Raw genomic sequence first — 18,163 nt, forward strand, 5'->3', positions numbered from 1 at the left:
TGCACTGAACATTTTACATAGGTCAACTCAACCCCGGAATTTAGGGTTCTTGCTTTTATCCTGCCTGTGTGGAAATATGCACTCTGAGGGTACAGCGACTTGTCCAAGTTCTCAGAGCAAGTGAGTGGTGGAACCAGGATTGGGTGCTAGGAGAGACCGACTACAAAGCCCACGCGTTTAACCACTAAACCGCTGCTTCTGTCCTTATTTACATTATGAGAATTGTTGTTAATGCCTGGGTTATCATTTTGCTTGTCTGTGGGAATATGGATATATACAAAGTGAGTTAGAGGGCTCTAAATTATTCCTGGAAAGGTGAGAGGCCCTGGCATCACTATGCTTCCGATTTGGTACAGGCGTTCCCAGAAGTATGAAATTCTTTTTATTCCTGTGGAAAGGAACCAGAGCAGGTATTGCACTGTTCATTGATAGGTTCATGCACTAGGAAATTAAAATGGGAAACAGAGTGAACTGCTAATGGTTATGGTCAATATTTCTCTAAAGGAAACTCCGCAAAGAAGAATGTCAGGTGCAGGGGAGATACTTACCCCGACTGATTCCCAGTCAGTCATGTCAGGAACATCCCTAGTAAGTAGTAATTTTAAGTCATTCATCTATTCATTCATTCGTTCATTTGTTCTTTCATTCATTCAGAATCATGGAATGCTCACCATTTGCCATGCTATGGGGATAATACAAATAAGATACAGTCCATTTCTTAAGGAGCTCTAGGGTGTGTAGGGAGGTAGACTGATACATGAACACCATAAAACAATATCCTAAGTGCAGTGATTGAGTGATGCATGGGAGATATTTACAAAACAAAAATCAAGGACACTTAGCCCAGCTAGGAGGATGGTCAGGGAAGGCCTCCTGGGGGAGGTGTGCAGAGGAGCTGACAGAAAGAGTTCCTAGGGGTTAGTTGGAATGCACTTGTCTTAGAACAGAGTCAGCGTGATCATAGTAATGTAGGCTCTCCCCCTGAAGGAGAACTCAGTTGTGGTCCAAGGAGAAGTGACTGTGACTCGCCCATCCTTGGAGATGACCAGTGCCACTTAGAAGAAGGGTTTTGCTGTGTGGTTCTGCTCGGAGGCCAAGAATAAACTTGGCACATGCATGATTCATGTTATTTAAGTACGAAGTGTCCCACGCTCCTTTTAATTTTTTTAAATTATTACTATTTTTAAGATTTTACTTTTTTATTTGACAGAGAGAGTGAGAGAGAGCACAAGCAGGGGGAGAGCAGGAAAGGGAGAAGCAGACGCCCCACTGAGGAGGCAGCCCAATGTGGGGCTCCATCCTAGACCCCAGGATCATGACCTGAGCCAAAGGCAAACACTTAACCAACTGAGCCCCCCAGGCACCCCCCAGGTACCTTTTTGAAACAGATCAGAGTTCCAGTGTGAGGCGAGCACTAAGGCTGGCTGAGTAGGAACAGAAAGAAAAGTAAAGGAGGGAATGAAGCAGCTCTGTACTGTCTTTGGAATCACAATCTTCTTTTATTTCTTTTTTAAGAGAACCCTTGGCGAGTCAAAGGATGCGTTAGAATCAGAACATTTGGAAACAAATGAGCTTTTAAGAGACTTGAGCTCAAAAGGAAAATTTCTTGATTTGGATCAAAGCGGTTCTGAGGAAGCAGAGATTAGTTTCCCTGAAACACAGCCCTCAAGCAAGCTTGGGGAGAAAATCGACCAGATGCCCCAGGATGAACTGGGACGGGAAAGAAGAGAGGTAAAAACATGATCAGACTTAAGTGAGCGACGAGAGGAAGAATTCCAGTCCATAGAAGAGATCCCCAAGAAATCACTGGTGTCTACCAGCGAGGACATGTTGTTTGAAAGGATGACCGCGCCAACGTGTATCCTTTGGTAAGGGAGTGTAACATGGTTTTTCATGTCCTCTAGTGCTTTAAAAGCATTGTGAAATAAGGGGATTTTATGCATATGGAAGAAAAAAATACCACCAGAAATATCCTTTTGAACTAATAATAGACTTGTATGTTTTGAAGTTCAGTGCTCTGGCGGGACATGGGTCAGAGGAGTGCTGCGTCTGGGCCTGACATCTGGGTCCGACAGGGTTGCTTCCCAGGCAGGAAATTCCGGACGTGCTTTGTCTGTTACCTAGGGTGCCCTTTCTTGTGGGAGACTCAAGGTCAATCTCTCCCTCTCCTCCCCATTCCCCTTCTTTCTCACTTCCTCCTCCGCTCCTCCATGCCTTTCCCCTTTCCCTCCTCTCCTCACCTCTTCTGCCTTAGATGGCTTGATACCTCTTCACAAGTTCCTAAAACTCTTATGGGCTTCTCAAAATGTGCATTCGGAGATGGACCAGAAAGCAAAAGGTATGAAAAAGGGAAAGGCACTGAGAAAGGCACCAGGGGCTCGACTGGCATCTGCCTTTGCCGCACAAATATTACCATTTACCAAGAGAAGGAAGAGGAGGAGAGTTTTTCCCTTCCTCCTCCACGTGGCACTGAAAATTGCTTCCTAGGATTCACCTCCCTTTTTTCCTGTAGACTCTGCCTTTGGAAGATTTGTAAGTGATCGGATGCACGTAAAGTGTTTAATGTAGTTCCTGACACATAGCGAGCACTGGACGGGTGTTCACATCTAGACGATGACGGTGGTGGTGGCAAGGATGGTAGTGATGAGGAGGATGATGGTAAACTCCTAGTGGGAGATGCAGACAACTGCCAGCCTCGTTTCTGTAAATGGGGTTTACTTTGAGCAGTGGATTTCAAGGTCAAAACTTGGGCTTGCCCAGGATGAAAGATAGAACAAGTTTTAGAGCCTGTGAAGACTTTTGGCTTGTTTAGCCAGTTAGCATGACACCCGGGGATATCGCTAATGAGAGCAAGTGTCCTGTGTGCCAGGGGTTTGGGCCCCTGTTAGCTTTGGGCTCACTGTAGAACTCAACTCTTCTAGATCACCTCCCTCCACAAATTTGTTTAGCACCTTTACGACACCTCCTTTCTGTTCCTTTCTCTTCCCGTTCCTGTATTGGTTTTCTCTCTCTTTTATTTTTAAAAATTTTATTTATTTGACACAGAGAGAGAGATCACCAGTAAGCAAAGAGGCAGGCAGGGAGAGAGGGGGAAGCAGGCTCCCTGCTGAGTGGAGAGCCCGATGTGGGGCTCAATCCTAGGACCCTGACATCATGACGTGAGTCAAAGGCAGAGGCTTAACCCACTGAGCCACCCAGGTCCCCCCCTTTTTTTCTTCCTGTTAAAAATAATAGGTGCTCTTTAGAACTACAGACCAATATCCTTGATGAACACAGACGCAAAAATTCTCGCCAAAATACTAGCCAATAGGATTCAACAGTACATTAAAAGGATTATTCACCACGATCAAGTGGGATTTATTCCGGGGCTGCAGGGTTGGTTCAACATCCGCAAATCAATCAATGTGGTAGAACACATTAATAAAAGAAAGAACAAGAACCATATGATACTCTCAACAGATGCTGAAAAAGCATTTGACAAAGTACAGCATCCCTTCCTGATCAAAACTCTTCAAAGTGTGGGGATAGAGGGCACATACCTCAATATTATCAAAGCCATCTATGAAAAACCCACCGCAAATCTCATTCTCAATGGAGAAAAACTGAAAGCTTTTCCGTTAAGGTCAGGAAGACGGCAGGGATGTCCATTATCACCACTGCTATTCAACATAGTACTAGAAGTCCTAGCCTCAGCAATCAGACAACAAAAAGAAATTAAAGGCATCCAAATTGGTAAAGAAGAAGTCAAACTATCACTCGGCATCAGGGAAATACAAATCAAAACCACAATGAGATGGCACCTCACACCAGTCAGAATGGCTAAAATGAACAAGTCAGGAAATGACAGATGCTGGCGAGGATGTGGAGAAAGGGGAACCCTCCTCCACTGTTGGTGGGAATGCAAGCTGGTGCAACCACTCTGGAAAACAGCATGGAGGTTCCTCAAAATGTTGAAAATAGAACTACCCTATGACCCAGCAATTGCACTACTGGGTATTTACCCTAAAGATACAAACATAGTGATCCGAAGGGGCACGTGTACCCGAATGTTTATAGCAGCAATGTCTACAATAGCCAAACTATGTAAAGAACCTAGATGTCCATCAACAGATGAATGGATCAAGAAGATGTGGTATATATACACAATGGAATACTATGCAGCCATCAAAAGAAATGAAATCTTGCCATTTGCGACCACGTGGATGGAACTAGAGCGTATCATGCTTAGTGAAATAAGTCAATCGGAGAAAGACAACTATCATATGATCTCCCTGATATGAGGACATGGAGAAGCAACATGGGGGGGTAGGGGGATAGGAGAAGAATAAATGAAACAAGATGGGATTGGGAGGGAGACAAACCATAAATGACTCTTAATCTCACAAAACAAACTGGGGGTTGCTGGGGGGAGGTGGGATTGGGAGAGGGGGAGGGGGCTATGGACATTGGGGAGGGTATGTGCTATGGTGAGTGCTGTGAAGTGTGTAAACCTGGCGATTCACAGACCTGTACCCCTGGGGATAAAAATACATTATATGTTTATTAAAAAAAAAATTTGGAAGGGTAGGCAAACCATAAGAGACTATGGACTCTGAAAAGCAACCTGAGGGTTTTGAAGGGTCAGGGGTGGGAGGTTGGGGGAACAGGTGGTGGGTAATGGGGAGGGCACGTTTTGCATGGAGCGCTGGGTGTTGTGCAAAAAGAATGAATACTGTTACGCTGAAAAAATAAAATGGAAAAAAAAAAATAATAGGTGCTCTTTAAAAAAAAAGAAAGCAGCGGCACCTGGGTGGCTCAGTGGGTTAAGTGTCTGAGTCTTGATTTCAGCTGGGGTTGTGATTGTGATCTCAGGGCTGTGAGCTTGAGCCCCTCATGGGCTCAAGCCTGGGCATGAAGCCTTCTTGGGATTCTCTCTGCCTCTCTCCTTTGGGCCCTCCCCCCTCTATAAATAAGTTAAAACAAAAAAAAAAAAACTTTCAGGCAGATTCCTCTTCTCGCACAGACCATGCCAAATCCATTTCCTGGAAGTGACTACCGTTTCATTTTGGTATAACTGTATATCTTTCCAGACCTTTTCCTGGGCATCTGTGGACACGTCTGTGTGTGTGCACCCACACACCACACATGCTAGGTTTTGTTTTCTTTACCGGTCAGATCTTCTGCATGACCACTTAGTATGTCTCAGAGGGTTTTCTGTATCAGGGCGTGTAGAACCACTTCCTCATTTTAAATTCAACCGGTGCCCTGTTATGGATGGCGCTTTTTGTTACTTCTGATTTGTTCTCACCAAAGGGGCTTCAACAAGTGTGTTCCTGCCTCTCTCTCTGCCTGCAGCCTCCTCCTTTTCCTTTGGGGTCCCTGCCTTACCCCAGAGTCCTGGAATAATTCAGAGTGCTCCTGGTAAGTAGGCATGACCCTGGATACCGACTTCCACCAAGAAAACAAGGTGTCATGCATTTATGAGAAGGAATCTTTGATGATTGTCGAACGCAGTGAAATCTGCTTTGGAACATAGCGTTTTGTGTTCGCGTTTGGAAGGTTGCTGTAAGAGCCGGCTAGCTCCATGACCGTTCACCACGAACGGTAACACTAGGGCCCAGCGTCAGCGGATACCGTGTGCTTTCAATGAGTGTGAGCGCTGCTGGAGCAAGGAGGTCCTGTCAATCCTGAGTGAGTCAGTTGCTAAAAGTCTCTGATCACTTAGCCATCACTTTAGATGCTACCACATTCGATTAATTGGCCTCGGTTAATTTTTTTTTTAAGATTTTTTTATTGATTTGACAGATAGAGATTACAAGTAGGCAGAGAGGCAGGCAGAGAGAGAGAGAGGAGGAAGCAGGTTCTGCGCTAAGCAGAGAGCCTGATGCGGGGCTCGATCCCAGGACCCTGGGATCATGACCTGAGCTGAAGGCAGAGGCTTTAACCCGCTGAGCCACCCAGGCGCCCCCTCGGTTAATTTTTTAAATGGAATGTTTTTATTTTAAGTAATCTCTACACCCAACATGGGGCTGGAACACTCCCAGATCAAGAGGCATAGGCTTTACTGACTGAGCCAGCCACACGCCCCTAAGGACTATTTATTGGAGCAGTTTAGATTGATAGCAAACGAAATGAAAAGTACAGAGTTCCCATATACTCCCTTGTGCGCCCCACCAGGTTCCCCTTTTGTTAACATCTTCATTAGTGGGGGACATTTGTTAGAGGTGATGAGCCCATGTTGACTGTTATTAACTAACATCCATATTTTACTTGAGGGTTCACGCCTGGTGGTGTGACATTCTCTGGGCTTTGACTAAGGTATGATGAGGTATATCCACCATTGCAGTGTCCTACAGACTTGTGTCACTGCCTTCAAATCCCTCGTGCCCCACTCTCCATCCCTGCCTTCACCCCCTCGCTCCCCGGCCACCACTTTTCCCCCCTGTCTTCATAGTTTTGCTTTTCCAGAATATCATGTAGTTGGAATCATACAATGTGAAGTCCTTTTTTTTTTTTTAAGATTTATTTATTTATTTGTCAGAGAGAGAGAGAGAGAAAAAAAAAAAACACCTGTTGGGGGAGGGGTAGAGAGAGAGAGGGAAAGAGAAGCAGACTCCTGGCTGAGCAGGGGGCCCAATGCAAGGCTCAATCCTAGGACTCTGGGATCATGACCTGAGCCAAAGGGAGACACTTAACCAACTGAGCCACACAGGTGTCCCCACTGTGAAGTCTCCTTAGGTTGGCTCCTTTCACTTAGCAAAATGCATTTAAGATTTCTCCATGTCTCTTCCTGGCTTGCTAGTTCATTACTTTCTATTTCTGAGTAGCACTCTTTTTGTATGTATCCACAGTTTTTATAAAGTGTTTTCATCACATCCATGATTTTTTATAAAAGACTTTGCACACAAAAAATATGCAGAAGTAAGCTACTATTGAATTAAAAGTAATAGATTTATAATACCTCTAATTTTTCATTTCAGAAAATTTTTATCTTGGATTTATTCCTGGGAATATGGATTTTTAAAAAGATTTTATTTATTTATTTGACAGATGGAGATCACCAATAGGCAGAGAGGCAGGCAGAGAGGAAGGGAAGCAGGCTGAGCAGAGATCCCGATGTGGGGCTCGATCCCAGGACCCTGAGATCATGGCTTGAACCAAGGCAGAGGCTTTAACCCACTGAGCCACCCATGCACCCTGAATATGGAATTTTTTTTTCAAAGATTTTATTTATTTATTTGACAGATAGAGATCTCAAGTAGGGAGAGAGGCAGGCAGAGAGAGAGAGAGGAGGAAGCAGGCTCCCTGCCAAGCAGAGAGCACGATGCGGGGCTCGATCCCAGAATCCTGGCATCATGACCCGAGCGAAAGGCAGAGGCTTTAACCCACTGAGCCACCCAGGTGCCCCTGAATATGGAATTTTTAATCATGCTTAGGTAATTTTGTCCCTTTGTGCTTCATTCTTCCAGAGGAATTGGTATATGAAGAACAAATACAAATATTCCCAGCTGAATAATTATCTTTCTTATGAAGTTCCTTAGTAACTATACTGTAATTTCCCCCTTCCATATATTTTCATAAAGTAAATTGAATTTCACAATATTAAGTGCTCACTGTGTGTCAGGTACTGAGCAGTCTAGGTTCTGGGGATTAGGAGGATAGGACGTTCTTTCTGTTTACTGTTGACTTTCTTTTCTTTTTTAAGCAAGGTATAATTCACATACCATTAAATTTACCTTCTTAAAATTTAAAATTGTGGTAAAATACACATAAAGTAAAATTTACCATCTTTAAAAAAAAAAAAGACTTTATTTATTTATTTGACAGAGAAAGACTCAGCGAGAGAAGGAACACAAGCAAGGGGAGTAGGAGAGGGAGAAGCAGGCTTCCTGAGGAGCAGGGAGCCTGGCAGGGGCTCGATCCCAGGATCCTGGGATCATGACCTGAGCTGAAGGCAGACACTCAATGACTGAGCCACCCAGGTGCCCCTCATATTTCTTTTAAATCTTTATTTATTTATTTGAAAGGGAGGGTAGGGAAGGGCAGAGGAGAGTCTTAAGCAGATTATTCCTGGAGGCCAATGTCGGGCTGGATGCCACAACCCTGAGATCACGACCTGAGCCAAAGCCAAGAGTCAGTTGCTGATCCAACTGTGCCACCAGGCATCCCTAAAATTTACCGTCTTCACCATTTTGAAGTGTACAGCGTCGTAGTAGGTACAGTCACACTGTGGTGCAACCAACACCTGGAACTCATCTCGTGAGATGGAAACTCCCTACCCATTGAACAACTCCCCGTTCCCCAGCCCTGCCCCTGGCAACCACCATTCCACTTTCTGTCTCTATGGATCTGACTCCTCTTGGGACCATGTCCGTGGAATCCTACCGTATTTGTCATTTTGTGACTGGTGGATTTCGCTTACATGATGTCCCCAAGGTCCATCCACGTTGTAGAGCGTTGGTTGCCTTCCTGTGGAAGCCTGAACAGCACTCACATGTTGTTCATCCCTTCATCCGTCATGGGACACTTGGCGTCCTTTTACCTTCTGGTTTCTGTGAAGTATGCTGCTCTAAACATGGGCGTGTGACTGTCTCTTTGAGACCCTGCTTCCAGTTCTTTGAGCTAGGTACCCAGAAGTGTCATTGCTGCATGATACGCTAATTCTGCTTTCAGTGTTTGGAGAGCTCTCCCTGGGGTTTTCCACAGCAGCTGCACGATTTCACATTCCCACCAAGAGTGCCAGTGGTTCCAATTTCTCCACATCCTCATAAAAGTGACCCCTTTAAAGCGCACCATCCATTGCTTTTTAGCATGTTCACAAGGTTGTGCGGCTGTCACCACTGTCTGATTCCAGAACATTTTCATCCCCCACAGAAGAAATCCATATCCTCTCGCCGTCACTCCCCGACCACCTTCCCCAGGCCCCCAGCAGCCACTGGGCTCCTTTCCATCTCTATGGATTGGACTGACCCTGCACTGTGTGTGGCCCCTTTCACTCAGCATCATGGATTCGAGAGCCCTCCAGGCCCTAGCATGTGCTTGAGGATGTTCTTGAAGTGATTTCCCTCACTTTGGACTGATGATGTGAAATCCTTCCCCTCCAGAGACTGCACCAGGGGTGCGTGGCTTCACAGTTCTGGGTTCGGCACACTCAGTGTCTTGCTGGTCTTGCCTTTGTCTTCCAGACCATGACTTGGTCTTTCAGATGGACCAGTTCTCTTACCGTTTACTACATTCGAGGTGAACACTAGCGAGTCCTTCTGTACGTCTGTGCTCACACTGTGGTCATCGACGATGTCTTCAAGAATACTCAGCAGCACCTTCAGGTATGCAAGTTCTCGTTGTTGCTTTTTAAGATTTTATTTATTTATTTATTTGGAGAGAGCAAGCAAGAGAGAGCAGTAGGGAGAAGCAGACTCCCCTGCTCAGCGGGGAGCCTGACGTGGGTCTGGATCCCAGGACCCTGAGATCAAAGCCTTAGCTGAAGGCCGACGCTTAACCGACTGAGCTGCCCAATATATGGGCATTTATTTGGGCATTTGACATATATTTTAATAAGGACCTTCCTTAAGTCAATGCGTAGGTCAAAAACATCACAGAGGGTTTCCCAAAAGCCTAGTCATATTCAGGGATCCATGCCACGTAGGTGCAGAATTTGCTCTCTAGATGTCCAGAAACACACACAGGCCCAGCAAGCAGCCCTTCTTGGAGCTTAGTTGAATGTGCAGCACTGAGCACAGTGCTGATGGGAGGGAGAGGGGGTAGTTTGTATCTGCAGAGTGAGGAAGGAGCAGCAGGCAGACAGGCTGAGAAATAAGGACCATGCCAGGCAGCTGTCCAGCCTCCTGCAGAGTCAGGTGGCTGGGAGTGGCTTTGACGATCCATCCATCCACCCATTCGTTCCTCCATTCATTTATTCCATAGGTATTTACCAGAAAGTCTTTGTTTCAGATTCTGGGCATGTAGTCATGAACAAAACAGATCTAGCTCCCCCCCCGCCGCCCCCCATGGAGCTTATACTCTCATAAATACACAATTATGAATTACAACAAGCACTCCAAAGGAAATGTGGGCTGCTGCAGGAGAGAGATCAGGAGTGAGAGATGGCCCTTCAGTGGGTTGCGCTGGCAAACATGCCCTTTGTGCCGAGATCTGACTCACTGAGGAGGATGAACCAGGGGCAGTTTGGGGAGAAGCAGTCCAGACCCAGGGAGCTCCAGGTTTGCAGGCCTGCCCATGGGGCCGAGAAAGAAGGCTGGTATGACTGACATGGAGTGAGCAAGGGGAGAGGAAGGAGGGAAGAAATGAACTATTTCCTGGCAGGGAGCACTAGCATCTTATTTGTTTCCAGAAGGTTCCTGAGTTACTGAGAAAGGATTGTGGGGGGATGGGAATGAAAGCAGGGAGACCAGCGAAGAGGCTTTTGCTCCAGATCTGCTCAGTGGCCTGAGTGGACACTGTTTAAGGGAGATGAGGCCAGCAGGGCTTCAAGGGGGCTGGAGGTGGGGCAGAACCCCAACATTTATTCCCCACCTGGGTTCAGAGTTGGGCACATGCCTACATCTGTAGGGAGCACTGTCCTTGTGGGGAGTGTGGCTTACACTTTAGGGGTTTGAGGGAGAGAAAATCAGAAAACCACTGGCTATGAAGAAATGCCAGGGGAAGGCCATCGGAGTGGAACTTTCAGCCCGATGAACCTGGAAGAGGAGCTTAGTTTTCTCTGTGGGGCTCCAGCCTCTCTGGCCATCCTGAATCTTTCAGAGCACTTTCTCTGCATTTCTGCAGGGCCACACTAACGCGATCTCCTGCCTCTGCATCAGTGAAGACAGGCGGTGGATTGCCGCGGCCGACAAAGGGCCCTAGTGCCTGATAATCATATGGGACTCCTTCAAGGGTAGGCGTGGCGCAAGCTCCCTTTTCCCTACTCAGTGTAGCATATCCGCAACAAATGAGAAATACCGGTCTGGGCATGCAGAAGCCAGCGGTGGGATGCCGGGAGAGGGTGAAGCGGCCTGGGGAGGCTGGTCGTCCTGTTGCCTTGAGGCCCGGTCGAGTGATATTACCTTCGTGAATTTCCCCATTTACAATTCTTGGCTCTTCAGGCTGAGAAACTTGGTTTGGCGATGTCCCAGAGTAGATGAGGGAGGTTAACACTAACGCAGCTTGGAGGCCCAAGGAAGTGAAGTGATTTTCCCCATCTACAAAAAAAGAGGCTGATCATACCCACTGTTTTAGTTTCCTTGGGCTGCTCTAAGAAATTACCATATGCTGGGGCGCCTGAGTGACTGAGCAGGTTAAGCCTCTGCCTTCAGCTCAGGTCATGACCTCAGAGTCTTGGGATCCAGCTTAGGTGGGAGGGCGCTCGTTTTCCTGAGAGCTGGGGTATTGTCCTAGGCATCTTTTTTTTTTTTTCCTGTCCTTCGTGCCTGACACGGAATCAGCGCTCAATAGTGGGTGACAGTCGACTTCATGAAGAGAATGAACAGCATGCTTGCATAATGCTGAGTTAGTTCTATTATTTATTAAAATGAGATAAAATTCACATAAGGTAAAATTCGCCACTGTGAAGTCTGCGAGTCAGTGGCATTGAGTGTGTTTACAATGCTGTGCCATCGCGGCTTGATTCTAGTTCCAACTGCTGTTTTAAAGTCATCTCTCTGCCCAACGTGGGGCTGGAACCTACAAACCCGAGGTCAGGAGTCACATGGTCCACCAGCTGAGCCTGCTGGATGCCCCTAGTTCCAAAACCCCAAAAGAAAACCCCAAAGCCATCAGTCATCCCTACCATTCCCTCTGACCCCACTGACATGCCGGTCCGTCCCTGTGGATTTTCTAATTCTGGACGCTTCATAGCAATGAGCTCGAACAACGTGTGGTCTTTGTGTCAGGCTTCTCTACTTCACGTGATGTATGAGGGTCCACCCCTGATACAGCAGGGGTCCGTGCTTCCTTCCTCTGTATGGCTGCATTGCAGTCTGTTGTATGGATGGAGCACATTTGTTTCCTCCATAGCTTTTGAAACGAGTCCCTCCGGGGAGCAAGGCAGACCTCAAATCGGGTTCCCTGGTCCTGTTTTGCAGCATTCCTGTGCACACAATATTTGACAGCTGCCCAGAAGGCAATGGCATCGGGGCCACAGCCATCACCCGGGATTCCAAATATCTGGCAACCATCTCCGATGCTGAAATCCAGGTATGGGGCACGTGGAGGCGGCCTCAGTGGGCTGGCTCGGCTTGGGCCACGTGGTGATGTGATGCTCTCAGGGAAGGACCGGACCCCATGGCCCCCCGTTGAGGGTTCTCTTCCTGGGGTATAGCTCTCGGTGCCATGTTCCCGAGCCACAGTTACATGGCTACCACGAGAGGTGTCGCGTTTGTCAACAGCCTTCAGGAACCTTCTCATTCTCCTCCATCTGCTGTCACTCGCAGGAAGTTTGCATCTGGAGGTGGACCTCAGCCGTGGAAACCCCAGCATGTACCCTCGACCTCCTCAAAGAGTATGGTGTTCAGGTGAGCTCAGTTTGAGTGTGTAAAGCTATGTCTACAGTCACACCGAGTCCAGGTCCAAACCTACTTTCGGTTTTACTGGCGTTCAGTTATGGTACACTAGTGCTTGTAAAAAAACACTGCCGTGTCCTTGATCTCACTTTAATCTTCCTGATAGTGAGTAATATTGTTCTGAGCATGTATTATGTGCCAGGTTCTGCTAAGTTTGTTACAGCAAGTATCTCCCGCAGTCCATGCAAACGTGCTGGGAAGGAGTTCTTTAGAAATACAATGGACTGCTACTGTTAAGTACTAGATAATTTGTCTGAAGTCACGGGCCAGCGGCCTTTCCTGTTCTAGACATGCTCTTAACTGCTCCTGAGACTCAGAAATTATTAGTCTCAGTTTGCTTGAAGCGACGTGTCAAGGGCACCCACCAAGTCTACTCTTCCATTCTGTGTCGTCGTACTCATCCTTGCACCCTTCGCTCACCACACGGCTGCTCGGTCCCTACGATGCACCAGACACTGTGCAAAGTGCTCACCTGGATGCAGGATCCAGAACCCAGTCAGAGGGCCCAGGTGACTGGGCTCAGCCGGGCACATGTCACGCTGCAGCTTCATGTCCGTGTCTCTCCTTCTGGCCCCCACCGTCCCTCTAGGTCTCCGCAAAAAATTTCCTCACAGCTTTTATAAGCTGAGCTGATACGGTAGCCACCAGCCATAGCGAGTTTTTCTGTTGCTGCCAGAAACCGCTCTGGGACATTTTAGAGCTTGCATTGAATCTGGGGATTGCTTTGGGCAGTTGTCCTCTTAACAATCCATGAGCACAGCGGCGCCTGTGTGGCTCAGTGGGTTAAAGCCTCTGAGCTTCTGCTCAGGTCATGATCCCGGGGTCCTGGGATCGAGCTCTGCATCGGGCTCTCTGCTCCGTGGGGAGCCTGCTTCCCCCCCTCTTTCTGCCTGCCTCTCTGCCTACTTGTGATCTCTGTCAAATAAATAAAGAAAATCTTTAAAACAAACAAACAAAAAGCAAAACAATCCACGGGCACAGGCTGTCTTTCCATTCTCTTACATCTTCTTGAGTTTCCTTCAGCAGTGTCCTTTGCAGCAAACAAACCCTCCACCGAAGGTTTATTCCTAGGTCTTTTTATACTATCATAAGTGGATTGGTGTTCTTCATCCCCTTCGTGGGTTTTCATTGCTAGTCTTTAGAAACACAACTGCTATTTGTAGGATTTTGTGTCACGAAACTTTGCTGAATGCATGTGGCTGCTTGGATTTAAGTCGATTAGAGTGAGATGCAACTACAGATTCAGGTGTCTCTGTGGGGTAAGCTACTGCCTTTGGCTCAGGTCATGATGACAGGGTCCTGGGATCTGGCCCCACATCAGGCTCTCTGCTCAGCGGGGAGCCTGCTTCCCCGCTCTCTCTGCCTGCCTCTCTGCCTACTATGTGATCTCTGTCAATTAAATAAAATCTTTAAAACAAAACAGACAAACAAAACTGCAGATTCATTTCCTTGGGGTCACCACATTTCAAGTACTCCCCAGCCACCTGTGGCCAGTAGCTGCCATGTTTGACAACAGATGAGCCAATGTCTCGGTCACAGAGGAATGTGCTGTGGGCAGCGCTGCAAGGCCCCAAGTCTGGAAGCATTCTTCCTGCTCTGCATTCCTGCTGCCCAGCTGGACCGAACCCTTCAATCTGGGCTTGAGTCACAAAGGGTGAGCGAGCTCTCAGCACAGCCCAGCTTTCTAGTAGGCTGGCTGTTTCATTTCTAGAGCGAACGGTCTCACACCTTCTCTTCTTCATCTCTCCCAGCCCTTCCTCTTCCTCTAGGCTGATGACCTCTCTCATTTTGCATTGAGAGAATGGGGGCCATCGGATACAAACCCCGGCCTGTTCTCACTCCCAGCCTACAACCTGCTTCATCCTCACCACCGTCTCCTGCCCTTCTGCGTGTAAGAGCAGCCACTGCCTGAGATGCCACTCCTCTCGGGCGCTCGAGGCCGTCTCCTGCAGCGATCCGCACCCCCTCTGCTGGGTGATTATACCCCGAGCAGACACACATGCGTTCCTCTCCCCCGTCTCTGGGACACCACTGATGATGCGTCTCCTTCCGACTCTGGCCCTCTGCGCCTCTTCACAGTTACATGTCTCTGAGGTGCTGTCTGTGCCTGCTTTCTGACTTCATCATATCTCATTTACTCTTTTGTGCACAAAATATTTGATCTCTTTATATTTTCATTGCTAAAGGAGGCATACATCCAAAATGTGTACATTTTAAGGCATGAAACAAAAGGTACAGGTGTGTTTACTGCCTGATCAAGAAAGAACACCACCCAAACCCTAGAAATCCCTTTGACCTCCTTCCACAATCCCATCTCCAAGTTAACTAGGGTTAACTAGTTAACTAGTGTCCCCGATTTTGTGTTACACATTCCCATGCCTTCCTGTATACTTTTGTCTAGCAAGTATCTCTTGGTACTTTCCTTTTTTTTTTTTTTCTGAGCGAGAGAGAGAGAGAGAGAGAGAGAGAATGTGAGCCGGGAGGGGCAGACATAGAGGGAGAGGGAGAGACTCTCAAGCAGACTCCATGCTTAGTGCAGAGCCTGATGTGGAGCTTGAACTCAGGATTCTGAGCTTCTGACCTGAGTCAAAATCAAGAGTCGGATGCTTGACCAACTGAGACCCCCGGGTCCCCTCCCCACCACCACATTTTTTTAAATTCCCATGCTGGAACTCAGGACCCTGAGATCAGGAGCTGTGGGCTCTACTGGCTGAGCCAGCTGGCGCCCCTCCCCCAGTACTATCCTATTTTGTTTTACCTGGGTTTTTTTGGTGCATATGGGGAATCATAATTGCTTCATTTTGTCTGCCTTGTTTCTGAGATTCATTCATTTTGATTACTGAGTTATAATTCACTATTTTCACGCCTATCTAGTCTCTTCTTGTCTTGAGTATAATGTAGCTCATTTATCTATCCTACTGATAATGAACATTTGGTTCTTCTGATCTGTCTTCCACCTACCCACAGCTCTACCAAATCTATGCTTATCACAGTCACTGGCATTTCCAAGTGAAGCGAGCACTATTACATCGGCATGAGCACCATTCCCAGTGGGTGCTGAAGACACCTTCCCTGGGCTCATAGCCTTCCCTGGGCTCCTCTGTGGGCTTGTCCCCTTTCACTGCACACCTTCTAAATGCTGGCCGTCCTCAGGGTTGAGTTGTGGGAGCTCCTCTTAGGGCGACACCTTCTTCCTGGGTGTCCTCATCCATTCCCATGACTTTTAAGTCCTGTGCACTCCCAAGATGCACCCAAAATCCTTCCTCCCCTCTCCATTTCCACTGCCACCACAGCTCCCTGCATGACTACAACATCCTTCAGGCTGAGCTGTGTTCATTCTTGTCCCAGTCCTTCCCGCCTTCCTGCAGCAGCCAGAGTGATAGTTCTTAAGTGAGCCGGACAGATCATACCACTCTCTTACTTAAAGTCTTTGAGTGGCTTCCCTTTGTGATGGGGATAACCCTAAGCTTCCCCTTCACCCATCTCCCAGCATCTACCCTCCTGTTTACTAATGTCTGTTCCTTTGTATGCCCTGGAATTTTACAGAAATGGACTCTTTTTGTGGAGTGCGCTGACTTCTTTTATTCAATTTAATTTTTTTATTTGATTTAAATTTTGAGATTCATCTATGTATGCAAAAATGGTTTATTCCTCTTTATTCCTCTCTATGTGTCCTTTAAAATGTGAATGCTGAGTAGTCATCGAATGGATATGTCACAGTTTGCTGATTCACCTGTTAAAAGACATCTGCCCCGTTTCCTGTTTGTGGCTGTTGAAAACAAAGGTGCATGAACTTTCATGTACAAGTCTTTGTAGGATATATGCTTTCGTTTTTCTTGGTAATTATCTTTGTTTCTGAAGGCTATTTGCCCTAACTATAGGACTGTAGGGGGGTAGTTATTTCCATACTTTGAGGATATTATTGTCTTCAGACTTAACACCATTTCCCTTGAGAAGTCAACTATCAATCTTATTTTTCCCTCTTCTGAAAGTTACGTATGTCTTTCCCCTCCTGCCCCATTCTGGCTGCTTTTAAGGTTTTCTGGTAATTGTTAGCAGTTTTTAAGGATGTGTCTGTATGCATATGGATATGTTGTTGATTTTTTAAAAAATCCAAAACTGGTGCCTGGCTGGCTCAGTCAGTGGAGTATGTGACTCTTGATCTAGGCTTGTGAGTTCGAGCCCCATGTTGGACAAAGAGATTACTCCCGAAAAAAGGATAAATAAATAAAAAATAAAATCTAAAAAACAAAAATAAAAAAACATATCTTCTGGAGTACTTTGAAATTGCAACATCATATCTTTCTTCAGTTTTGCAAAATTCTCTGCCACTACTTCTTTTAAAATCACTTTTACCACCTTTTTTTCTTTCCTCTCCTTTTGGTATTCCAATTATACAGACATTAGACCCGTCCTGTGCTATATGTGTCTTATTGTCTATATTGTCTGTTGTTTTGTGTCTTTGTCCTTCAGTCTGGACATTTTCTCCTATAATTTATCTTCCCATTGTACTGACTGATTATTTCTTTGGCTATATTTTATTTTCTGTTTAATCCTCTTTTGAAGTTTTTTAAATCAGGTTTTTTTTTTTTTTCAGATCTAGATTTTCTGTTTGATTCTTTTTAAAAATAGAGTTACTGTGGAGATTGCCCATGTGGCCCTCTACTCTCTGGCACCTCGTGACCACAGTTCTTGTCAAGTCTGCGTGTGTCGATGTTATGCCTGCGTCTCCTGGGGTCCTTGCTGATGATTGCTTCCCTCTTGGTTGTCAGTCGTTTGGAAATGTCTCCTTCTTATGCCTGGTTGTGTTTCATCGGGTGCCCAGTGTCATGCTTTAAGAAGTTTAGGAATAATTTGAGTCTCAGGATGATACCTTCCTCCAAGGAAAACTCATTTTTGCTTCTTGCTGGCATCTGGCAGAGTTAACGAGATTAACTGATTAATCGCATCACAAATCACAGTGATTTGTCGCTGATTTCCAGCCTTTGTGAGGACTTGTCCATGCATTTGCTTCCAACAGTTCTGCCCACCCCTTCCCCCCACCACCCCATCCCCTACCCCTGCTGAGGCCGTTGAGTTGTCCTGAAATTACTTCTCAAACATTGGCACTGGTCCTTCACTTTCCTGGAGCAGGCAAGGAGTAGGTGATGGTGTGGAGGTGGCAGGAAGGGAACTTAAGTCATGTTTCTAGAAACTGTCTCCCAGGGCTGCTCCCTCCATCCCTTCACCTCAGGCCACAGCCACCCCCTCCCACACACATACCCCCACAGGACACGTGCCTCAGTCTCCCCAGGGAGCTCCATGGTGGTGTGGCTGTTGTTCAGCTTCTGCACTTTGTGGTTTCCTCACTTGCGTAGTTACCACAGGGTTGATTTATGGGAAGGGAGCCAGGCAGTCCAGGCTATTCACCATGTTGGCAGGAATCAGAAACTCTTTCCAGTATCTGGCATTCACTCCAAGTTACCTTTTGGCCTTGTCAAATTTAGATATGTGTATGCAGCAGTTTTTGTCCAAAAGGACACAGGGTAAAGGTTATTAGTGAATATTGTGCTACTTTTGCTTGTTCCAATTTACAGATGATGAATTATAATAAATAAGACTAAAAATGGGGACACATTTGAGACCAT

General features: G+C 46.6%; 1 pseudogene; it reads left to right on the forward strand.

Annotated features, from left to right (window-relative positions):
• Window positions 1-1,695: 1,695 nt before the first annotated feature.
• The window catches only part of LOC123930005, a 29,900-nt pseudogene continuing 13,432 nt past the window's right edge, over window positions 1,696-18,163 (forward strand).

This window comes from Meles meles, chromosome 18 (assembly GCF_922984935.1).
Source record: "Meles meles chromosome 18, mMelMel3.1 paternal haplotype, whole genome shotgun sequence".
NCBI lineage: Eukaryota > Metazoa > Chordata > Mammalia > Carnivora > Mustelidae > Meles > Meles meles.